General features: G+C 40.3%; 1 long non-coding RNA gene across 1 annotated transcript in view; it reads right to left on the bottom strand.

Moving 5' to 3' along the window:
- Positions 1-210: 210 nt before the first annotated feature.
- The window catches only part of LOC139077803 (uncharacterized), a 49,629-nt gene continuing 24,125 nt past the window's right edge, over positions 211-25,714 (bottom strand). Inside the window, exons 3-4 of the long non-coding RNA XR_011530318.1 lie at positions 6,402-6,482; positions 211-2,828 (exon numbers count right to left, since the gene is read on the bottom strand). This is a non-coding gene — a long non-coding RNA (uncharacterized lncRNA). The remainder of the gene's footprint in view (positions 2,829-6,401; positions 6,483-25,714) is intronic.

The raw sequence follows: 25,714 nt of genomic DNA, 5'->3' as shown, positions 1-25,714 counted from the left end.
TGGCTTGGGTTCAATTCCTGGGTGTGGACTTACACCACTCATCAGTGGCCATGCTGTGATGGCAGCTCACGTACAAAAAAAACAGGAAGATTGGCAACAGATGTTAACTCAGGGCAAATCTTCCTCAGCAAAAAGAAGAAGATTGGCAACAAATATTAGCTCAGGGTTAATCTTCCTCAGAAGAAAACAAAACAAAACAAAACATTCCAATACTTTCTCCTGGTTAACTTTCAATAGACATCGCTTCATTTACCACTGACATATCAATGATACATATCTATTTCCAGACTCCTCTACTCTCCCAAGATATTGACCTTTATTTCAAACTGTCTATTGCCTCAATTGTTCAAGCTCAACATATCCAAAAATAAAACCCATTGTCTTCCTCTAATATATATTTTTCCTTTAATATCCTTTCTCCATAAACTCTGTCTTGGTTAAGCCAACATTATCCACCTGCATCCAACACTATGATTCCTGTCTACCTTGCTCACATTGTATTAATTATCAGGCCCTATTGATCTACTGTTGAAATCTCTCAAATTTGATTTTTTCTCCCCACCCTGACATTAATGCAGACTTCCTTATCTCTCTCCTGGATTTTAAAAAAAATGTTGGATTACAGTATAATATGTATACAGAAAAGTACACATGTCATTAGCGTACAACTGAACACACCCATGTGACCAGCACCCAGGCCAAGGAGCACAGTGTTACTCGGAGTCTTGTCTTCTCCACGACCGGGGTCTTAAATTCCATTGTTGATGTTTAATACTTTAAGGCTCTGATACTTATCAAATTTCAGGTATCCAAGGTGGTATAGCATTTTCAGCCATCATCAATTATGTATAGCTAAGTGTGTGTGAACGATTTAAGAACATGGTTTAATAAATGTGGGGAGGAAGAGCATGAGCCACTGGGCCATTGAGAGATGAGCGTTTACCCAAGGGGTGGAGAGTTCTGAGCGACCTGTTAGGGATGCTGACCTTGAGTGCCAAAGACAAACTGCTTGCATGACAGTTTTGCAGAGGACAAGCTGCTATGATAACAGAATAGGGTAATAAGAATCTCTTCCCCCCAAGTGTTCTGTTCCCGATTTGGATTCGGTTATTTGCTGTACTTAATAATAACTGGAACAAAGGTTGGGGTGAAACCTTCAAAGTCAGAGTAGGTAAGACCAAAGAATTGAAAATCCACTAAGGTGAATTTATCTAATTCATGTTATACTACATTCATTCTCAGCCCCATGATAAATCAAAGTACAATTCTCTGAATTGAACTGCATTTGAAGAGAGATCCTGAACAGCACGCTGCTTATCATAATTAAGCCCCCAGGATAAAACCTCTCAGAGCAAGCGTTCTGTAAGTTCCTCATTCCTCTTCTGGATGGCCTCTTTCTCTAACTTTAAAACTGCCATTTGTATCCTCTACTGGGTTTACGCTTTGAGCCACTACTGCCACAGTTCCATCTATTTAAATCGCTATTTATTTAGCAGGAACTCTCACTAGCTTTCTTTGTATCCTTTAGAAGAACATTCAGATTTATTGCTGATGGCTAGAAAATAGAGTAATATTACTGGTCAAAATTGTCTAAAAGAGCATCCTTAGGCTGGCTTTCATGCAGAGAATAATTGTTACCATTGTTACATGTCATAGAGTTATGCCATAATAATTTTTAAGTCCAATTAAATAGTGAGAAGAAATTTTCAAAGGCAATTGAGTTGCTCCCAGCTCTATCAGACACTATTCAGTTGCCCCTGAAGATATCAAGAAGCAGCTCAATTTCATCTGGTTTCTTCAGGAACAAAGGGATTGCTCCTGAGTCACTCAACTGACTCACCTTCTCGGACAGAGCTCAGTTGTACAAAAAATGAAGGCCATGTGGTTAAAGGAATACGCAGTGTAGGTCAGCCAAAAATTCACCAGATGCCTTTCTGCACCGCAGAAGTTGTTGAGCTGGAGCAAGGAAAGAAAACACTGAGGAAACAGTGACACTTATGTACGACACATTGATTCTTTCATTAACGCGTCCATGCTGTACCAGGCGCTGTGCGAGGTGCTAAGGCTATGGAGACTAGGTAGAAAGACCATCATCATTTACTTCCTCAGCTCAGTTCCTTTTCTGGTTATGCTCTCTGACTTTGAAGGTGAGGAACTCACCTGCCATGCTGGATCTATGCAGTCTGGGGGGCCTTGACCACAAGATTTAGGGGTGGAACATATGGTCACGGTTTAAGCAAATCACTGCATTGCATTCCCTCCGTCACAATGGTTGATTTGAGAGATGCATGTGACCTAAACCGATCTCGTTAGAGTGAACCTCAGCTTTTAAGTCAGCCTTCCAAAAAGACTCTTGCTTTTTCTGCTATCTGAAAAGACTCTTGCTCTTTTGTCCACCTCAGAGGTTCTAGCTGCTCCATGCATTTATCCACCCCAAAGAGAGACCTCAGGCTGTCCAGGGTCATCATGGAGTTTGAGCATTAAGCCAGTGTAGCAGGAGGCTCAGCCAAGAGATGGGGGAAAACAGTTACAGCGAATTATTTGATCCCTGAATCTAATTTTACCTGAAGCCAGCCCCATACCCCTATACCTTATAATCCCACAACCAACTTTTTAGCTAACAGATCAAGGGGAAATGCTCACTGGATCTGTGCAGGAAAAAAAGGCTGAGCTGAGCGTGCCTTCAATCTGAATCTACTCAGGATCAAGAAAATTGAGGCTGGTAGAAAGAAAGTGATAGAAAGAGAACAACATTTGCTGTGGAAGAGAGTGGTTGGATTCTTCCCTTTCTGTATGTGCTCTCCATCTTCAGGATGATCATCACCCACCTGGATGAAAAGTAAAAAGAAAAACGTGAAAAAACCAATCAAGATTTCCAACTGCATGGTCCCAAGTAACCAAAGCGGCTCCCATATTTTTCAGTGAATTGATTTCCTGTGTGAGCGACCTGGCCAAATTGGGTATCAGCCCCAAGATAAACCTTAAGAATGCAAAATACATAGAGGGGAAGCAACAACGCTGAAGGATCTTAACGTGAAGCTATAGAATGGAACAGAAGAGAGGACTCCTTATTTCATTCATTGCTTGCCTTGACAAAGGGGAAGAGCAAGAACTCTGTGAAATATAACATGAAGCAGAAGAGCAGAGGGCTTGGTTATGAGAACCACCTGGAGAGACAGCAGCGGGTGGCTGACCATGGGATGTGATTTAAGGGCCACAAAGAAAGTCACTTCTTTGACCTTAAGATTTTGCTAGGAATTTGGGTCTGTTTAATGCAACAGGAAAAAGGCACTCCCCAATAACAATCTAGCAGGAAGCATAAAATTGTGAAGCCATGTCTTATGGTTTCAAATGCTACTAGATCTTTTATATGACAGTGACAACTGTTACCTTGTGTGTGTGCATATACATAATATATATTTTAATCTTGTCATCATGATAGTAAATATGGGGAATAGAAGGGATTGGCACACAACTTTTAGCTCTCCTTCTGGCATGCTTTCCTATTCTTCAGATGCTGGAAAGCTAAAAGTGGCATTTGCTAAACTCCCTTGCAGCTAAGGTTCTTGGTGAGATTTAGATTTCTTCAACTAGATGCACCTAAATGAGATTTGAAAGGCAGAGTGAGGTATTGGATGTATTTCTGCTGTTTTGCAATATTTTGCTGGCAAGCACACTTGTGAAAGCACTGAGCTTTTCTGCAGCAAGTTTCCAGCGTTCAGTCCCTGGCTTCATGGGTTTTTAGAGGTGGAATGTGGAGCATGCTTTTCTGCCAGTTCCGATCTAGCAGGCATGGGTGTCATCTCAGAGCTTCCAGTAGTAGCAGAAGTGACTTGCTGATTCCTGGGTCACAGGGAGGGTGCTATTTGGGAAGTCAGCACTTCAATGGGAGCCTCCTGAGTCCCTACCTTTCTGGCTGAGAATGAAGCAGCAACTCCCCTGACGGCCAGGTCTGCAAGATTTTCTTGGAAACCCAACCTAGCCTGTGGACCTCTAGTAAATCTGTTTCTACTTAAGACAGCTAGAGTTGTTTCTCTTTGCTGCTAGTGAAACGTGATTGAGACAATCACCACGATTTATGAAGAAAGTCTCCAGTTTTGAGTACTAAAGAAGAGAAACACAAAACTCTTTTCCTTCCTTTGAGAAGCTCATACTCATAAAAGACAAATATATGCAAATTTATCTAGGATAAAGCAAAATTGAAATATTACGCACAAGTCGAGGCAATAGAGAATCAGCGGGGGAGGGGAGAAAATACAGAAAGTGTCTGAGTTTGGTACCCAGACGGAGTGGGGTAAGGAGAAGCAATTAAAACCAGAAAATCCATAAGAAAAAAACAAAAAGAAGTTGGGCTCTTTACAACATACACAATGAATTAACTCAAAATAAATCAAAGACCTACGTGTAAGACTAAAACTATAAAATTCTTAGAAGAAAATAGGGGAAGAGTTTCACACTGGATTTGGCAAAGATCTTTTAGAAGTGATACCAAAGTTCAGACAACAAAAGTAAAAATAGATAAGTTGGACTTCATCAAAATTAAATACTTTTGTGTATCAATGGACAATATCAACAGAGTGAAAAGGCAAACTACAGAATGGGAGAAAATATTTGGGAATCTTATATCTGATGAGGGATTGATATTTATAATATATGAAGGACTTCTATGACTCAACAACAACAACAACAAAAACCCTATTTAAAAATAGGCAAAGAACTTGAATAGACATTTCTCCAGAGAAGATATACAAATGGCCAATAAGCACATGAAAAGATGCTCAGCATCCCTAGGCATTAGGGAACTGCAAATCAAAACCACAATGAGATACCATTTCACACCTGTTAGGATGGCTATTATTAAAAAAAAATAACAAAAACAACAGAGAATAACAAGTGTTGAGAAAGATATGGAGAAATTGGAACACTTGGGCATTGCTGCTGGAAATGTAAAATGGTGCGGCCCCTGTAACAAGCAGTATGGTGATTCCTCAAAAAATTAAAAACAGAATTACCATATGATCCAGCAAGTCCAATTCTGGATATACTCAAAAGAAATGAAAGCAAGGACTCGAACAGATATTTGTGTACCCATGCTCATAGCATTATTCACAACAGCCAAAAGATAGAAACAACTCAGGCGATCATCGATGGATGAATGGCTAAGCAAAATGTGGTATAAACATGCAATGGAATATTAATCACGCTTAAAAAGGAAGGAAATCTGACACACACTACATGGATGTACCTTGAAGAAATTAGTCTACGTAAAATAAGCCCATCTTAAAAGCACAAATATTGTGTGATTCCACTTATATGAGGTACCTAGAAGAGTCAAATTCATAGAGGCAAAAAGTAGAACGGTGGTTCCCTGGGGCTGAGGGGAGGGGAAATGAGGAGCTAGTGTTTAACGGGGACAGAGTTTAAGTTGGAGAAAATGAAAAAGTTCTGGAGAAGGTTGGTGGGGACGGTGACTACACTGTGAAAGTACTTAACGCCACAGAACCGCACACCTAAAAATGGTGAAAATGGTAAATTTTGTGTTATATATATTTTGTCACCTTCTTTTTTTTTAAAAAAAGGAAAAATATAGGAGATGGATTTTCATTAGGAAATAGTGAAAGAGACAGATGCCAGGGTACTGTGTGGAGAAAGAATTAAGAGGCAGAAAACAAAACAATGAGAGAGACGATCTTGGGTAGCTTGAGGACTGAGTTTCATTACTTGAGAGTTGCCTTATTTTAGAGTCAACTATCTCTAAACTTTCAAAATAGCAATATGCATATATACTTCAGTCAGTGTTTTTTTAAAACAAGAAGTAATATATTTGCACAATGTTGATGATGTATGTCATCCTCCAGACTGAATTTCATGGATCCCATATGTCCATGTTTAAATCTCAGGGTTGATTCCACAGTAGGACATTCTAAAATCCATTTTACAATGTAAAGTGATAACAAGAATAAGAATAGCATTTGAAATTGGCATGGAGTAATTGTCCAGGTTAACTTGCAATGGTTCACCATGCATTTTTATTGCTCTAACTCATCTCCATGGCATCATGGTGAAAATTTGATTCAATTACGGAAGATAATCTGTTGGGAAGAATTGCCAATGATGTTTTTAAAAGGAACTGTGAATACTTTGATTTCAAAGTAATTAATTCCAAGGGGAACCTTTCTGAGCTGAAATAGTGAGGTTATTTTGTCATGAGAGCTTTCATAGTCATGAAGGAAAAAGGAAGCACAATTCTTTTATTAAATTGATGTTGCATCAGGAAAAAGAACTAAAAAATGATTGATTGCAAATGTAATGTAGGGGATAGAAGCATCTGGTTCAGGCATAAATAACCAAGGCTCTTCAACAGATGGCACTAATTTGTGTTTATGCCTATGTAATCTCACCTTTTCAAACTGCTACGCCTTTCTCGGGATGAGCTGTGGAGCCTTAGCACAGGGGAGGACGACTACCTTCCCGGCCTGTTTCTGTAAGAAAAGGTGTTCAATGTTAATGCAGCGGCTCGTGGCAGGTGTGCGTTTCTGGCTCCATTTCATCCATAATCGCAGCAGCAAACCCAGGAATGGGCTGGCGTGGAGTCTAGTGGCCTTGATTGGAAATCGGACTCGAAGTATTGAGCACAGAAATGCTTCAAAGGTTTGATCAAGGCTTAAATTCTCTGCATTTCTAGGGCAAAACCAAAAACTTAGCTTTGGCAAAGCATAAAAAGATGCGATGTTTTAGGCCTGCCTCTCTGTACCAAAGGGAGTTCTACTCTGTTTAGCTTTAAGGAAACCACAGAGGACTAAACAGCACCTTCAAAGGTGGGGACGGCAAATGAATCTTCCTTTCGCTGGTGACTCATGAAGAGGGCAGCCGCATTTCATCTCCCTTTACCCTTTGGTGATATGCTGGTCGTTAGACATTCTCAACCCCTGGGCAGCCGTGCGGACCCTGGGCCTTGGGCCTCAGCACTCTGCTCTGCAGAGCTCACGGAATAAGAAACCAGGAGAAATACATTCGCAGAGAAAACCATAGCCATCCAATATACCTGAGATAATAGAGGATAATATTTCCTTCGGATTCAAGTATTGAGAAAAATGTTCCCTCCCTCTTTCAAGAAACGCCACATTGAAATCCGCCTCCTCTCAGTTTTCTGAGGAAAGGGCTCTAACCCATGGCCGGCCCAGACTATCTCCCTCAGCCTGACCCTGATGCAAGGCCGCTCGGTCACTCAGCCCTCAGCCGGCTGCAGCCATGACTTTGTGCATAATTTCAGGTTATGTCCTTGAAAATAACAAATCCTTTGAGAATAACAAGTCCTGTTCTTATAAATAGCCATTCTGTCTTCTCCTGGGAGAAACTGCTCAACTTTTCATGACCTTTCTCATAAACCTAATTTTTAGACTACATTTTTGTTAAAATAATAAAAAAAAATAGTTGCTCTCTGAGCTGGCTGGTTTCCTGCTTCCCTCTAGCCAGCTGCCTTGTACTACCTGGAGCAGAATCCGACATGATGTCCCGTGTTCAGGGTTAGACATGAAGCTTTACTGACTCTAAACTGTCTTATGGAGATTACTTCGAGCTTCTAAAAAGAATATTTGTCTTTTCATTTTTTAGCTTCATTGCTGACACAATAAAACTCCAAGTCTTATCTCTTTGCTGGAACAGGGCCTTCTATTTCGTCTTCTGATCTCAGGAAACACAGCGTTTGATTTAATAGAATTCTCCTCCCTCAGAAATAGCTTAAGTAAGTGGCTGTTTCAAGATTGTATAGGCATAGTGTATCGTTCCTCCACTTTTTGCAACTTGAAAAACCTCATTTTGGTGTCTAATAAATCTTAAAATACTGATTTCAGCTCAAATTTTCTAATTATGAAGCTCATCCCACGTTCTAAATTTATCCTCCAGTGATTTGTAATCTCCATGAAAATCCATCAACTGAATAGTAGTTGGAAATGTATTTTGGATCCATAATAGTTTCCTGCCACAGAGAATACAAGCAACCCACCGAAATACAAACAAACCACACCTGTATGTCCAGCGAATTTTTTCCTGTAAGTGCTATGGTAGCTAAAACACTCGTATTCCTCCAGGAAAGTGCCCTTCTCAAACAGCTGCACCCAACAGGGTGAGAAAGGCAGGGGATAATTTAGATGACAAAAATGAACTGAGGAGTATCTGTGTAAAACCCTGTGTGACTAGTCTTATTCTGGAAATTGGATTATGTTTACCCGAGTAACAAAAGGCGGTTATTTATGCCCATTTCTGGCAAAACTTTGGAAATGCCGAATTACAGCAGTAAGGACTTCCCGACTGTAGGCTGAAAACAGGGTCAAATATATTTGGTAAACATAAAGCCACCAGTTGTCTCTGTGGCAGCAAAGGCTCTGGAGAAATCTGCAAGGAGGAGGAGGAAGAAAGGCTCTGGGCACTTAGTGCTTTCTGGAATGCAGTCGTGGCTCTGTATCGGAATTCAAAAAGCCAGAAGCAGCTATCAGCTTGGGCGGGGTGGAAAGTGCAAGAAATACATTCGGTCCTAGCTTCTTTCTATTATGTTTCATCTTGGGTGCTAAATCTTTGATCAAACCCAATGGAAGGAATTCTCCCAAAAGTAAATCTCTATGTTTTAATAAGAGTTATAAATGCTATCTGTACCAATGATGGTTATTCATTCATTTAGTATTTGGGGGGATTACATGTTTACTAGGAGATGAGAAAGAGCTCCTGTTTTGGCAAGCTGTTTAATTCTTCTTTTTCCTGTTCTTCTTCTCTTATCATTTTGAAAAGGAGGCCCTATGCCAGCAGTTAGATAATGTGAGCAATATCTAGGCATAGTTTTTATATAGACAGCCTGAAAGTGCAGGAAATAGAGACAATCAAATTAAAAAACGATTTATGTGAATATTCAGTCACAGATGAACCTATGGGAAACTTCTCTGAGCTCTTCTAACTGTACTTTTTGCTTTTCTGCCCCTTTTCCATTCCTCCCAGATTGTCTTTTCTCCCTGCCTTTACCTAGTAATATTATGTGATATTGTTATAGTACAAAACAGGAGCCTTCAAAAGGCCAGATGTGAATTCCATCTCTGACCTCTGCAGAACTTAATTTCTGTGCCAGACATTTGACACTTATCCCGCAATGACTTGTATTGGAGTTAACATGACATAGGTCCTGATTTGACTGGGGAGTCCAGAATAACCTCTTTTCCTGGAGACCTTCTTACTTAGAATTTGTCTCAGGTTTTTGGTATTTGTTTTTAACAAAATCTCATTATTAGTAATCATGTTACAATAAGCCAGGATCGGTTTGGAAGACCTCCACTCTGCACTTCCATCTTCTGCCAAGGGCTCCTCTCGCGGTGCACTGAAGAGAGTTCTTGCTTTAACTCGCAGTTAAATATGAAGATGACCAACAGTAACCTGTCTCTTTTTTTCCTGACCTTTTTTAGATACAGTGTGAACTAACATTTTCCTTTCAAGGACAGCAACTAGGACACTTACTGATAAAAGCAAGTGCTGGGGAACACAAACCATGAAGGACGGCTTGCTCATGCCAGCCTACGGTGGCGATGGAAGTGATCAACACTGTCACTCTAGCTGGATACTAGTGTACCAGCCAGTTGTGCCAGGGCCTCTAGGAGCAAGGACCAAGGCTTCCAGGCCACTTGGCATGAAGGTCAGTGGAAAATTTTAGGTTGTACCATGGAATGGGTCCAGAAAACAGAGGCCGAACAATCCTGCCATAGCGCATGGAAAGAAGATTGTTGGAATGCTTTCGACGCAACAACTGTCTCATTTATCAGATGGTGCAGACCAACATTGATTTATTGTATTGCTTGGCAATACTTTTTATTTTGTGAAAAAGAAAATCCTGTCATCAGCATGAGCTTTATTATTATTAATGAGATGAAATCCACGTAACATAAAATTCACCATTTTAACCAGTTTGAAGTTTCTAAGTCAGTGGTTTTTAGTATAGTCACAGTGTTAGGCAATCATAATCACTACCTAATTTAAGAACATTTCCCTTATGCCAAAAAGAAACCCAGTACCTGTTAGCAGTAACTTCTAACTTCCCTCTCCTTCTATTTTCTGACAACCACTAATCTACTTTCTGTCTCCTTGAATTTGCCTATTCTGGATATTTTAAATAAATGGAGTCACAGAACATGTGGCTTTTTGTGTCTGGCTTCTTTCGCTTAGCACAATGTTTTCCAGGTTCATCTATGTTGTAGCATGGATCAAACTTCATTCCTTTTTATAGTTGAATAATATTCCATTGTATAGATATACTACATTTTGTTTATCAGTTCGTCAGTTAGTGGACATTTGTGTTGTTTCCATTTTTTGGCTTTTATGAATAATGCAGCTATGAACATTTACATACAGGTATTTGTGTGTACATATGCTTTCCATTCTCTTGGATATATTCCTAGGAGGGGAATTGCTGGATCGTATGGTAAATTTTTGAGGAACTGCCAAATTGTTTTTCAAAGTAGCTACATCATTTTGCATTCCCACCAGGAATGTAAGAGAGACTGAACTTCCCCACATCCTCACCAACACTTGTTATTGTCTGCCATTTGTTTATAGCCATCCCAGTGGATGTGGGATGGTGTCTCATTTTGGTTTTGATTTGGGTTTACCTAATGACTAATGATGGTGAGCATCTTTTCATGCACGTATTGGCTATTTGTATCCTCTTTGGAGAAATGTGTACTAAAATCTCTTGCCGATTTTTTAATTTGGTGGTTTGTCTTTTCATTATTGAGTTGTAAGAATTCATCGTTATGTCTAGATATTAGACGTTTAACAGATATAAGATTTATAAATATTTTCTCCCATTCTGTGGGTTATCTTTTCACTCTGTTGATAGTGGTCCTTTGATGCACAAATGCTTTTAATTTTAACGAAGTCCAATTTTTTCTTTTGTTACTGTGATCTTGGTGTCATATTTAAGAAACCCTTGCCTGATCCAAGGTCATGAAGACTTACGCATATGTTTCCTCCTAAGAGTTTATAGTTTTAGCTTTTTCATTTAGATCTTTCATTTATTTTGAGGTAATTTTTATTTAGGGTGTGAGGTAAGGACCCAAATTCATTCTTTTGCATGGGGATGTCTGGATGTCTCAGCCCAATTTATTGAAAAGACCATTCTTTCTCCAATGAATGGTCTTGGCATCCTTTTCAAAAACCAATTGATCATAGTTGTATGAGTTTATTGCTGGACTCTCAATTCTATTCCATTGATTTGTATGTCTGTCCTTCTGCCAGCATCACACTGCTTTGATTACTGTAGCTTTGTTGTGAGTTTTGAAATCAAGAAGTGTGAATCTTTCAGCTTTGTTCTCTTTCATGACTGTTTTGATGAAGATCCCTGAATGTCCTTAGCTTAGTACTCGGCTAATGATTGCTTAGAGACTCCTTCAGTCTAGAGATTTCCTAGAGCCAAAGAAATCTCCCAGTCTTCACAGAGGAGCTTTGTTTGTGTGTTGGGGCATGCCTTCAACACAACCAGCAAGTTTACAACCCTGCCTCAGCCTTCCCTTCCCGTGTCTGCAGAGCCTCTAACTCAGGCAGAAGTGAGAGCTTAGGACCTTCTCAGATCTCTCCTGAAAGTGAACACAGCTGAAGCTGAGCGTGAACTAGACACATGTGTGACTTTCCAAATTCCAAGGAATATGTCAGAGCTTTCCTAAGCCCTTGTTTTCTAAAGCATCTTACTCTAAGACTTTCCTCCCAAGATTTTTGGTTTATCTATTGTTTGCTCCAAATGCTATTTATTGAATCAGGCAGCAGAGGCTAAAACGTTTGCTTATAAGTTTTATTTTTGACAGAGTCCTTGCCCCTGTACCAGCTCTAGCACTAGATGAAAGTTCCAGTCAGGTGGCATAAAGACAAGCCTTTTGAGAAGCTCCTCCAGAAAGCTACCAGACAGATCACCTAACAACAATTTGAAAATGACATCTGTTCTGCTCTTTCCTCTACCGGTACCAGGAATGACAGCTGTTATTTTCAAGGCTACTAGTGAGCTAAGGAATAGGGAATGGAACTAATAGAAGTTAAGATGCCACGGAGTTCACTGTTCTTACCGAGATTCAGCCACTTTTCTTGAATAAGTGCTGCCGGGGTTGATGCAAGCTTTTGGTTAGTTTTCAAAGTTCCAAAACAGTTGATTTCTGACTGTTTTTGTCAGTTCGTTGTTTCTTTTATGGAGGAGTGGGCTTTTGGAATTCCTTATCCTCCTATTTTGTCTCAGTAATGAGTTTTTATTTAAATTGAGGTAACATTAGTTTATAACATTATGTAAATTTCCAGTGTACGTCATTATATTCTGACTTCTCTGTAGGCTACATCATGCTCACTACCAAAAATGTAGTTGCCATCCATCACTGTACAAATGTCCCCATTTACCTCTTTTGCTCTCCCCTCACCCTTCTTTCCCTCTGCTAACCATCAATCTGTTCTCTGTATCTATGTATTTGTTTGTTTATCTTCCACATATGAGTGAAATCATACAGTATATGTCTTTCAGCAATGAGTTTTTTAAGAGCACATGTTTGTCTGATGAAAACTTAAGAAGTGAATTTTAATTTCACAAGAAAATCAATGGTGAATGTGTAATATGAGAAAATTTTTTTCAGTTTTATCATTCACCATGGAGTCAATGGTGACATCTCTGATCACTCGAAAATAGCACATATGAATTTGCTAAGAACTATCAACATCTACTTGAAAAGTAGTTATTCTAAGAATACCATGTTTAAAGACAATTTAACATGTGCAGCTGCATAAACTGTGTTTACATGTCACTCTATGAAATCTGAGTTTTCTTTGGATAAAATAACTGTTGTTCTAAATTGATATCTCTCATGTTTAATCCCAAGTTCTCTTATGTGTGTACCAAAAAATGAAGTCATAACTGTCAATGTGTTGTCTCCATTAACAAAGAAAGACTTTGAAAACAGATAACTGATGCCCATTTTATATCCATGATATCAGATTCTTCAGACAGAAATCAGTTGAATTAATACCAACAATGCTTCATTTTTTCCATCAAATTACTGGAGTCAAAGTAAAGCTTTTAGAAGTTCATTGTGTTGACTCTGAAATATCTGACATTTTAGCGAATTTCACTGTAAATACAGTTCAAAAGTTTAACATGGAAGAGAAAATGATTTGTTTTTGTAATCATAATATGAATTTTGGTAAGGCACAGAATCATAGTGATAACAATGTTTTTACTAAATTAGGAAACTATGGAGCAGAAATGTATCTGGAATTGGTTGTAGGCATGCATAATTCATAACTGTGTGTTCAAACAAGCTGCAGTAACCTACCAATAAAAATAGAAGTTGTAGTTGTTAAGATTTATAAATATTTTTATATATGCATAGAGTAACTGAATTACAAAATTTTTGTGACAAAGCTGATGCTGAATTTGGAAGATATTTCAGTCTGGCTTTGTCTGTTTTCTCTCTTTGTTGTCCCTCATCAATTGGAATTTAGAAAACTTTGAGCCTTTGGAGAAGCACAAATCCACTTATGTGACCTAAGATGGGATTGTATTATTTTGTAAATGAGTCCTGTTAATCTTGGTTGCATTTTATTCAGAAAATAGCATTTAATAATAAATAGGGAAAATTTATTTGACAAGTTTTATCCTATAAAATTAATTGTCAAAGAAAATTACTCTGAATTGAGGCAAAAGGCAGTACTTAAAAATATTGGGCTCAAATATTTATACAGCTCAATTTTTAAAAGTACAATTGAGAATATCTTCCATTTAACAGAATTTGTTCTGAGTTTCTCATCTACCTTAGCCCCTGTACAGAGTGTATTTTCTCATCTGAAATATTATGGTCTATGTGGAAAAGTCAATTGAAAGTGTCAACAATTTAAAATTTAGTGATTCTAAAAGCAGTGTTGAAAATACTACAGTAAATTTTATGAAAAAGTTAAGAATAACTATACTAAATAATTATGCATTTAAAAGTATATTGTTCAGAAAAGTAACAGTGACATGCTATTAGAAACTGATACAACTAAAAAACTGATTAAAGTATATGAGTATGTTTCAAGAATCATTATTCTGTTTTTTAATGTTCAGATAATCAATATAAGAAATTTCTGGAAATTTTACTTTAATACACATGGGTATATAATTTCATTTTGGGTATGTTAATTTGAATTTTCTAAAAATTTTTTATATCTGGAAATAGTTTGAATAGAACTTTTTTGTAGATCCACCAATATCATGATACCAATTGTTAGTTAATTTAAAAAGTTTGTAAAACTTATGTAATTGTAATGATTTTTTTTTTAAGATTTTATTTTTTTCCTTTTTCTCCCCAAAGCCCCCTGGTACATAGTTGTATATTCTTCTTTGCGGGTCCTTCTAGTTGTGGCATGTGGGACGCTGCCTCAGCGTGGTTTGATGAGCAGTGCCATGTCCGTGCCCAGGATTTGAACCAACGAAACACTGGGCTGCCTGCAGCGGAGCACGCAAACTTAACCACTCGGCCACAGGGCCGGCCCCCATAATTGTAATGATTTTTACTGCCCCTTTCACTCTCAATGAGTCCTGGCTTGGATGATAAATTCTACAACTCTAGTTATAGTTATTCATCATGTACTCAGAACACTGGACTTCTGGGTTATCATGGTAAATTGATACATTAAGTTACCTCTTCTCCTACAAATCCCACCAAAATTTCTGTAAGGGAATAAAGTGTTTAAACCCATAAAGCCAGAGTAGAAGCATGGAGACAATAAAGACTGTATGATGGCAACAAATTGCTCTATGATTTAAGGCAGATGGATAGTGGTAACTGAGTAAGAAGAGTCAGGAGGCTTCAATCTAAGTGTGTACAGAGGGGCAAGCCTGTCACTTGCAAAACCCCAACAGCTGCAGGACTTGTAGGAAGGCGGGGTGAGTTGTGGGGCTGAAAACAAGGGGAGCGTCTGAGAGTCTGGATGTGCAATCATTACCAGTCTTTCTCAAGTAGGGTTCCTCAAGAGAATTAAGTCCTACAGAGAATGGTTTGAGTGACTATTCTCTCAGTTCTCCCAAGGATGGCACAAAGTTAGTGCTATTCTCAATGCATAATGGAAAAGTTCCTTCATTGCCTACAACGGAAGCCTTAGTGCATCAGGGCTTAAACCTCTCACGGCATCCAGCTGAGAAGGAATAGCTGAACTCTCCAGGGCCCTCTGTACCCTGAGCAGCTACTACTGAAAACACTGAATTCTGAGACCTTCTGGCCATTTCCGCTACCCACCAACCTTATTTATACTTTCTGAGGCAGAAGATGAGAAGACGCTTCCTTGGGGAGATTGAAGAGCTACAGAAAAAAGATGTACAATATTGACAGTGAATGCGTCTAGTCTACAGTACAGCCCTGCCCAGACCCAGAGTTTTCAAATCGACAGTTTAGTGTCTGTCTCTCACATATGAACAATTGTATTAATCAGGGTTCTCCAGAGAAACAGAACCAATAGATTGTGTGTGTGTGTGTGCGTGTGTATGTGTATAAAAGGATTTATTATAAGGAATTGGCTCACAGCATCATAGAGGTGGGGAAGTCTTAAGATCTGCAGGGCGAGTTGGGGAGCTGGAGACCCAGGAGAGCCAACAGTTTATTTCCAATCTGAGTCTGAAGACCTGAGAACCAGAATGGCCAATGGTTTAGTTCGTGTCCAAAGGCCAGTGGGCGCAAGACCCAGGAAGAGCCAATGTTTCAGTTTGAGTCCAAAGGCAGGAAAGAATTCTCTTTTGCTTGGGGGAGGGTCAGCCATTTTGTTCTATTCAAGCCTTAAACTAACCGGATGAGGCCCACCCACATTAGAGAGGGCCATCTGCTTTCCTCAGTCCGCCTATTCAAATATTACTCTCATCCAGAAACACCCTCACAGACACACCCAGAATAGTGTTTGACCAAATATCTGGACACCTTGTGGCCAGACAACTTGGCACATAAAATTACCCATCACAAAAATCAACCAAGGATCACCAGAGGTTTGAAGGAAGACTTGGTGTGAAAGACAAAGGCTAAATAAACACATGGAAGAAGAAATTGGAGGAAACAGAGACAATGGGAAACTGAAAACTTTAAAGTAACTCTCAATCAGACCCTCCTAGGGGTAAGATGAGATATTGTATCTGTAAAACAAAAAGAGCCATAAATATATCAGAACTTAAAAAATAAGAGCAGAAATAGTTTCAGCAGAAGTTTTGGAAGGTAAGGTTGGGGACATCTAGAATAGTAGATAAAAAGAAAAAAGAAAGGAAATAGGAGAAAAATAGGAAAGTTAGTGAATGAATTAAAGAGATCTTACACCTAGCTTCAAAGAATTTTAGAAAGATAAAACAGATAAAATGGAGAGGAAATTATTAATGAAAGCATGTAATAATTCCCAGGACTGAAGGACTCACATCTCCATACATAAAGGGTCCATCAAGTTCCCTGCCAAAGAATAATAGTTTTTTAAAAAAATCCACATTAACGCACATTAAAGAGGGAAGAAAGCAAGTCACGTACAAAAGATCAGGAATCAAAAGGACATGGGGCTTCTCACTGGCACTAGAGAAAGCTTGAAGGCAACGGAGCAAGGCCTTCAAAATCTGAGTAAAAGTGACTTCCAGCCTACAATTCTTAACCCAGCCAAATTACCAATCAAATGTGAGGGTAGAATAAAGACATTTCCAGACACTTACATTCCCTGCACCCTGCCTTAAAAAACAACTTGAAGATGTTTTCTAGCAAAATGAGGGAGTAGATCAAGACAGAAGAGAACAACTGTCCAGGAAATGGATCCCAGGAGAGCAGCGAAAGAGAAGCCCCAGGACAACTGTGTGCTGCAGCCTGCGTGTGAGTTAGCTCTGACTGGAGTGGGAGGATGGAGGATGCCAGGGGGTGGTATCCCAGAAAGAAATGGGACCAACAGATGGCGTGATAGGTCTGACCTAATGAGGAAGAGTACCCAGAGCGGTTGTGCAGAGCTGTTAGCACTGTAGGAGGAATCAGTGAAAATCACGTGGAAAATTAAGACGTGGAAAAGCAATGAGATCAATAAAAGGAAACCCTACACATTACTTGGCTCAGCAATACACAATATTTATACAACTACCATCATGTGAACCTTAATATTAATTAAACCAAAAATTGCAAATTGACTATGTTGGGAAGATGACAGTAGAAGAGAGGAACCAAAGATATAAATGAATCTATAAAAAATACATTCAACCAAACTTCACTGGCTCCAGTGGTGTGCCCAGCTCTGTGCTAGGATGAAGGTGGCAAGGTTCTGAAGGTGTGCCTGCAAGGACTGAGCAGTCTGATGGGAGAAAAGATTGAAAAGTAATTTGTGTTTATAAGATGCTTCCAGCAAACTCCCTGAAGCCTTGGTTATAAGTGTACCCTGTTCCTTTCTGAAAGCCTTGATCCTTTAAATGGATGGCAATTTATGCTTGTAAAAGGATTCTTAAGTTTGCAATATTTTCACAGCAGGGTTCTTTGAATTACATGCTTCCATTCTTTACCTATTTGCTTACACACCATTAGGTGTTGCATAAAGCAAGGTATCACAGCAATCCTAAATTTCCTCTCCTAGCAAGAGGCAGACTACTGTATCTTTGGATCTTAAATATGCTCCTGAATTGCTTCACTTTCCCCTCCCTTCTCTATTCTTATCTTTAGCCGAAGACTAAGCTCCATCAGGCTCACCAATTTCCTTGGGTCTCTCTGGGTACTAGAGTTCCCCTAAGATTCATCCACATGGAGCCCTTATGATAGTCTTGCCCTGAGGCATATGAGCCACTTGATTCAGAAACAAGATGACTGTCCTGCTTGACTACACCATTGGGAGGAGGTCTGGTGAGGCCTGAAGGTAGACGACCTTCTCCACAAGAGAGAGGGCATTTGCTGAAAGGAAAAAGTGCTAGAATAAAAGCCCTAGGCCTTCCCTTCAGAGAAGGGAATCTAGAATAGCACCCTGTCCGATAGAACTTTCTGTGGTGATGGAAAAATTCTGTGTTGTCCAGTACCTTAGCGATGGCTACTGAGTACTTGAAACGTGGTAAGACCAAAGAACTGGCATTTTAATTTTATTTCATTTTAATTAGTTTAAATTTATGTTTAGATAGCCATGTGTGGCTAGTGGCTGCCATATTAGACACTGCAGGTCTAGAAAGAAGCTGTAAATGTTTCTGGTTCAATAAGTTATAGACATAACTTTTTAGGATTCTCTGAACCTGTTTCTTCCTCTGTTTTAGGGACAAACAATGAGAACCTAGAACTACAAGGATCAGATTGGTCATTTTAGGGAGGATGAAAAGATGGAGAATAGAGATAGGCTTGGGAATAAAATGACCCAAAGCAGAGGCTGTGGTAGAAACTAGAAATAAGAAAGGCAGAAGTATTAACTCTGTTTGGAAGAAGAGAGATGCACAAGGAAGGAAGGGCGCTTGGAAAACCTGTCGGGGATGAATGACTGAGTCCGGGAGCTGCAGGCTGCCCACGGCTGGGGGAGCCCAGCCCATTGAGACAGCACACTACAAAGAGTGTGAACTCAATTCTTCTATTCATTTTATCAAAATTAACCACTCATTTATTTTAAGTGACATCTTCCAATTTAAATACTTAAATTACCATGAGTAAATGAAATGTGTATCACTTTGGCTAGCATAATCAAGGCTGTAATTTTTTAAAAAAAATTAATAGGTGAAGTCTAATACATGTATTTACTAATTAACAATTTGAACACCAAAATGTGCATAATGGCACATATATGCACATATACTGATAATCTTACCTTATGCCTTTTCTGTAAATTATCTAGATTCTTCCTTAATTTATTGACTGAAAAAAATATGAGCAAAGATCCCAAGGAACTTCCTGTCATTTCTCTAGAATACATGATGTCTATCACTCAGCTTGGCAGTAAGGGGCCCTCACCTGTCTTGTACAACTTACACTTTTCACACACACAGACACAAACACACTCACTGCTAGTTTTTTCATAAGCCTTTGAGTAAATGAATCTTCTGGGGGCTTACTTTTTCTCAGAAGAAATACCAAGTTTCTTCAGTCCAGATTTGGCCTTTTGTGTTCAGAAAAGTATTAAAATTTACTCTAAACTACCATAGATCTGTAAGTTCAGGACCTGAAAGGTACTCTCTTTGGAAAGTAAAAAATAATAAAAACTTAAATAACTCAAATTTGACTTGCAACATTATTACCAGGGCTCCTTGCCTTAGGGAAACCGTTACTGTATCACAGGCAACAGTGAGAAGAATTCATGAAACTTACAGGTTGATGACCCAATGGGGTTTATTTACAGTGAACACAAATAGCTATAGCAATACTCAAAGTAATATAATTTATTATATTCAGGACTTTAAATTGGGTTCTGAAACCCTTCTTTCAAAAGGCAAAACTTGTTCAGTAAGTCTTTATGTAAAGAGCTCAAGAGATTGGCAGGTTAGCAAATTTCAGCAGATTAGTGAGGAAAAAAAAAGAGCAGCATTCAGGAAAAGAAAAACAGACATTTGGGATAAAATGTTCTTCAGAGAGGCTAGACATTTTAGCATGTTTTCTTCCTCGGCTCTTTCAGTTCTTGTACTAGAAAATTACAAGGGTCCAGGTACATGTGGAGTCGCATACGTTTGTCAGTCTGTGACATTGCTCGAGTCCGTCCTCTGTGCAGAAATGTGGACATGGTGGGAAAGATTCAAAAGAACTGCAGGATCAGACTTTTCCTTCAAGAAACTGCATATGAAAAGAAATGAAAAGCATATGCATAGAATAATATAGTGAAAGTATATGAATAGAGTAAAATCTCTAGGTACATAATTAATGAAGGCTCATTGAGAAGAGGAATTAAGAGAATTGGGTCAAGTTAATCAGGGAAGTTCTTGTGAAGTAATTTTGAAGCCAGATTTGAAAGGTGAGAGAGAGTTTAATGGAATGGTATGAGAGGACACCTCCTCCTTGCTTACCCATCTCCACTCAAGGATGGGTGTAGTGCGGGGTTGTCTACACAATGTTGTTCTTTGCATTGGTTTGCGGTATGACTGGAGCAAGGCGGCATTACACTGCAGATGCCGTCGGAGTGCTGAGCTGCAGGGCAGGCAGGAGACAGGCTGATATTCTATGATCCTTCTCTTTGAGTGCCAAGTTCCAAGGCAGCTTCAGGTCAGGAGAGTACAGATCCTTCTTAAGAAGAGGTGATTGAGGACAGGAAAGCATGCTGTGCATTTTGAAACAAAAGGGTTGCTTAAGAGCAGAGCTGACCTTGGAGGCACTAAGAAAGGTAGGTGGGCCCTTCGGGGAGAGCGCCCCTCCGTGGACCAGTGGGAGGTGGGGAAGTGATAGGCACCTAGGTGTTCCCTACACGGTGGGGCAGAAGGCTGTTGCCCCTGCTGCTGCATACCTGCTTCTACTCAAATAAGATGGTTGCTGTTCTCAAAGAGCGGAGATGGGGTAGGGATGGTGTGTGGTGGAAAGAGCAGAGTTCAGGCAATTATGACAACGTGTAGCAAGTGCTATGATAGAGGGGAGTGAGAACACAGTGGGGACCCAGTGACATCTTCTGCCTGGGGGATGTGTGAAGACCTCACAGAGTTGGTGAGTGACGTTTCACTTTTGAATTGGTCCCTGAAGACTGAGTAGCAGTTTTCTGAGTAGAGAAAGCAGGGAGGGCCCTTCAGGCAGTGGGACAAACTGGTAAGAAAATATAAAAGCAGGAAAGGGGTGATGCGTCCAAGGGGGCTGAATGTGCACCTTGGGGGAAAGACCCCATCTTTCTGGGTGGGGGAGAGAGAAGGAAGAAGTTTTAGTTACCAGACTTGTTAAAGCCAAGAAGTATAATGAATCCAGTCTCTAATTTGTAGGAAATCCCAAGGGCAGGAGAACACGTCGGATTGTACCATCAGTGTGGCATCAGCTAAATCCAGACTGTGGCCAACTCTACTGGTCAAACTCTGAATTCTTCAACAAATAAATAGTAAGGGAAATTAAAGGACCAAGGAGGTATTTGTAGGTTTAAAGAGACTTAAAACATATGTTTTTTTAAATTTTTAAAATTTTTTTAAAGATTGGCACCTGGGCTAACAACTGTTGCCAATCTTTGTTTTTTTTCTGCCTTATCTCCCCAAACCCCCCCTGTACACAGTTGTATATCCTAGTTGCAGGTCCTTCTAGTTGTGGGATGTGGGACACCGCCTCAATGTGGCCTGACAAGTGGTGCCATGTCCACACCCAGGATCTGAACCCTGGGCCACCGCAGCAGAGCACGCGAAAGTAACCACTCAGCCACGGAGCTGGCCCCTGTTTTTTTCTTTTTAATAGGCAATACTTACCTATAGTTTTTTCACTATAGGGAAAAACTATACAGGAACATAAGAAAGACTTCTGTAACAATCAGAATGGTAATTACTTTGGGAGGAAGGGAAGGGTTATGACTGGGGCACATCAAGGGGTTCCTCGGGATGCTGGCCAAGTTCAGTGTATTGACCTGAGTGGGAGTTATAAGGAGGTTTGCCTTAATCATTCATTAAGCTATACATTTGTGAGGTTTTCTGAATTTCTATATAAAAACTTTTAAAAATAAAATGAGTGGCGCGTTTGCAAGAGTGACCTGACTTTGATGCAGAGACAGGTATTACATATGGAAGAGATCTTGCTGGAACCAACCCAGCACTGCGGTGACTGAGCCACGGTGACGATGGCAGGAAAGGCCGACCATGCTGACTGTGGCTAAGATCAGCTCTGCGGCACCCTGGCTGCTTGGTGCTCCGGAGCCAAAGGCACAGTGCGCTCTGCCTGACGGACCATCAGCTTCCACGATTGCCTTTCCAAAAGCAGTAGCTTGTGCCGAAAAACAAACGAATAACAAACAAACAATATCCATGACCTCAGGTTCCCCTGGCCAGAAGGCCTCCAATCTTTGCCTCCTGTTTCGGTTGAGTAACTTAATTTTAGATAACTTGGCTTAAATTATATTATTAACTCTTCAGTTTGTCTTTTAAAATGGGGATCAATGCAGTTCTAGAGCAGGAAAAAAAACCCCTCATCCATGAACCCCTCATGCCTTTCTCTCTTACCAATGATTTATGCATGACGCAGGCCTGGTGTTGAGTTGCAGGTCACATCTCCCAGGTCCTCAGATAGTTGCACATGTTTGTTTTGTAGTAAGGAGTTCAGCATCCCAAACTGTAGATTCCAGCACTGAACGTACACGAGTGCAGCCAGACTTTAAGCGGGAATAATAACAAAGCAATAAGTAATGTGGTTAAACAAATATGTTCCCAATTCCCTTTGTCTTCTTCCAGCATCTAATGCAGATGTCTCTGTCCTTATTAGCCAAGGACTGTGTTTTCCTGTCTGCCTGCTCCGGCACTGGTGGGAGCAGCGTGTCTTGAAGAGTGCTTTCCCATAAAGAAGCCTGTCAGACTCTCTTAAATATAAACAAGAAAAGTAACTAAGCACGCGTTTTGTGCGTGCGATGCTTTTGATACTGGTCCCTGTGGTGATTCTGGCTTGCTCGTTTTAATGAGGAGGGTTTGGACCTCGCTGTCCTCATATGTATATTAACTCCTCACACAAAGGCGGGGAGGATATGCTGTGAATAACAAATCAGGGATCAGATGCTTCAGGTCAGCAGGGCCTTCACAAATGAACACTGTTCAATGTCATAGCCAAGGTCAATTGAAACCGTAATGCCACTTGGCAGAGGGAGAAGAGAACAAGAAAGAGTCTTCAAAGTTCAGAGGGGATTAGCCAGCAAGAGTAAACCAGCATTCGTTAGCTATTTTTTTATAAAAGGGAGCTTGCATGGAATCGTTTGCATGCTGAAATCGTGCATGGGATCTGTGGGAGAATAGAATCTCAGCTTTTTAGTACCCTTTGAAATGGGTCATTCCAGGTAGCCAAGCAATTGCAAGAAATTCATCAAATTAAACACAAAATATTTTAAGAACTGCGTTGGGTGAAAAGCTTTCTGGGAGATGTTTTATACACTTTCCTTTATAGAAAGAATTCTGGCTTTGGAGGCCAAAAGAGCTGGAAAACCCACTGTCCCATTTACTAATTGAGTGTCCTTGGTTAATTACCGTTACTGAGCCTCAGTTTCTTAACCTGTAAAATGTGTATAATTGCACTATATAGTAAGTATTGGTTAATTTTACCACATAATAAGTACTCCTCACTACTGGCTTCTCTTAGGCCACCACTCAGGTTCCAATATTCCATGTGTTAGATAGACATGATCTGGGAAAACATTCAGATTTTACCTGGAAGGGGCACAGACAGGATGCAAGGATACACTTGACTAAGTTGGAAGGATCCCTGTTTTGAGGGGTCCTTGAGGGAATTGGGATGGTTTGGGTAGGGCTGGCTCTGAGCACTGAGTACACAGCATCTGTAGGATGGCGTTGAGAAGGTTCCCCTGCCCAACTCGTTCCCATCTACCTACTATAATCAGGATGCCTCCTTTGAGGTCAGATAACGATTCTTCAGAAATTTTGTCTTGTACAGGATTTTGGAGGATGTGGCTGACATGACAAGGCACCACACAGATGCCCCTTCAAAGATCTCACTCCCAGCTTCAGGGAATGTGATTAGTTGCAACATCCAGCTATTCCTTCAGGGTCGGCCTCAGCTTCTGAGCGGAGATCACGCTCTTCTTGGGGTGTCCTCCTGGCCATGCCTGAGCAAGTCGACGGTAGTTGAGGGCATACTTTTTTCTGGCTGGCCCCCCACCAATGACTGAGGAAGATGATGGAGCCAGGGCCTGGGTCTTTCATGCCCCTCTCTAACAGAGAGTAGCTTCCCGTTGGGATAGCAGAGAGTTTGTCCTGTCTGCACCACAGTCTGAGAGTTCTCTTTGCCCAATCCTGTTTCCTCTCTTTTCCTTTCATCAGCGTTGCTCCCTGATAAATCTTTTGTGCTCCTGACTCTTTCTCAGCACCTTTCTGCTTCCTGGTACAGAGGGAGGTCACACATCAGCTGGGGAGGGGTTAGCACAGCATAGACTGATGAGTCAGTGATCAGTGCTATTGACACCGACCCTGATATGTTTCCCTACATTAAACCCAGCATATGTGGAATTAAAACCAAAACATTCTTTCCCTGCTGGCTCCCTGGCTTCCTGGCTTGAGAATCCACTCTCCTCCATGGAGACAGACACAGCCAAGGACAAGCACCTGGATTCGCTATCTCCTCCCTGCAAAGAGATACAGGCTGGTGGGAACGCTGCTGACCAGCAAGGTCACAGGCTCTCTCCTCTCTGCAAGTAGTCTCAAGGCCAAAGACAGGCTAGTGGGAAAGCTCTGACCAGCAGGGCAATATGCTACCCTCCCCTACCTAAAACCCCAAATAAAAACCCTTCCTTTTAGCTTTTCGAGAAGTTTGAGATTTCAGGGTTACCTATCCTCTCTCCTTGCTCAGTGCAGTGCAATAATAAAATTCCTACTTTCTTCCGCTACAGCCGGTATCAGAGATTGGCTTGCTGCGCAATGGGTGAGCAAACTCACTTCAGGTTCGATATCACTATGATCTGAATGTTTGAATCCTTCTCTACTTCGCAGTGGGGAAGCTGTCCCTCTACCTGTTCAAGGCTAACTGGGCCACCTGGGATATTTCCCATTATCTGTCTCCTCACTCCTCAGGGAATTTTCTCCCCTAATCAATTCCTCACTCATGAACCTTTGCCTTCTCCACTTCATTAGCTAGTTTCCCTTTGCATATAAATATAAGCCAAACATAAGTAAACGCCTCATACAGCCCAGTTTTTGGTTGGTGGTACAGTGAGAAAACAGATGGGGCAGTACAGGGATGAATGCACAAAAGCAAGCACTCCTGTTCAAATCACAGACCTGAATGCATTTTATTCTTGCTTGTGCATTATTAGCTAATCAGTTTCTTAGCACCTTTCTTGAAAACTGAACTCTTGACAAACAGTGATCCCACAAAGACACTACCAACTGGTAAAGTCTTTCTGTAATAATTAGCTCTTCCCATCTGTCTTAGTCAGTTCAGGCTGCTACTACAAAATCCCATAGACCGAGTGGCTTAAATAGAGATTTTTTTGTCACAGTTCTGAAGGCTGGGAAGTCCAAGACTGAGGTGCTGCCTTGTACTGATTTTGGAAGTTAAACATTTGGTTTCTATTCTTTCAGGTTTTTTTCTTTAAAATTTTTAACATGGACTCTTGACTTAACAAAATCTAAATTATTGTTGCCTACTGTTGTAGTTCCATCATATTTTTAAGACCTTCAACATCAGTTATGATTATTGCCCACAGAAAATGGGTCTCTGCTCAGCATTGCACCTAGCTCCCTCCTTTTGGGTTCAGTTTCTTTCTCTCTCAAGGACACCTCACACTGATCCTTTCAGTGAGGGTACGTGAGTTGTAAACTCTTTCAGTATTTGTTTCAAAATGTATTTATTTTGGTCTCCCTCTTGAGTGACAGTTTTTCCGGGTATCATGGGTTGCCTGTTATTTATCCTCAGCCGCGTGAAGATTTGATCCTATTGTTTTTCAAATTCCATTTATTGCTGATGAGAAATGTGCTATCAGCTCTTCCTTTATAGGCACTCTCTTCTCTCTGGTTGTTTATAAAATGTTTCTCTTGCTCCTTGCATTCTAAAGTTTCATTACAATGTGACTCAGTGTGCTTTATTTATATTCATCTTACTTGAGACTCAGTATGCTT

The sequence above is a fragment of the Equus przewalskii genome, chromosome 20 (assembly GCF_037783145.1).
Source record: "Equus przewalskii isolate Varuska chromosome 20, EquPr2, whole genome shotgun sequence".
NCBI lineage: Eukaryota > Metazoa > Chordata > Mammalia > Perissodactyla > Equidae > Equus > Equus przewalskii.
Note: the sequence above shows the minus strand (reverse complement) of the source record. Positions and strands in the feature narration are given on the sequence as shown.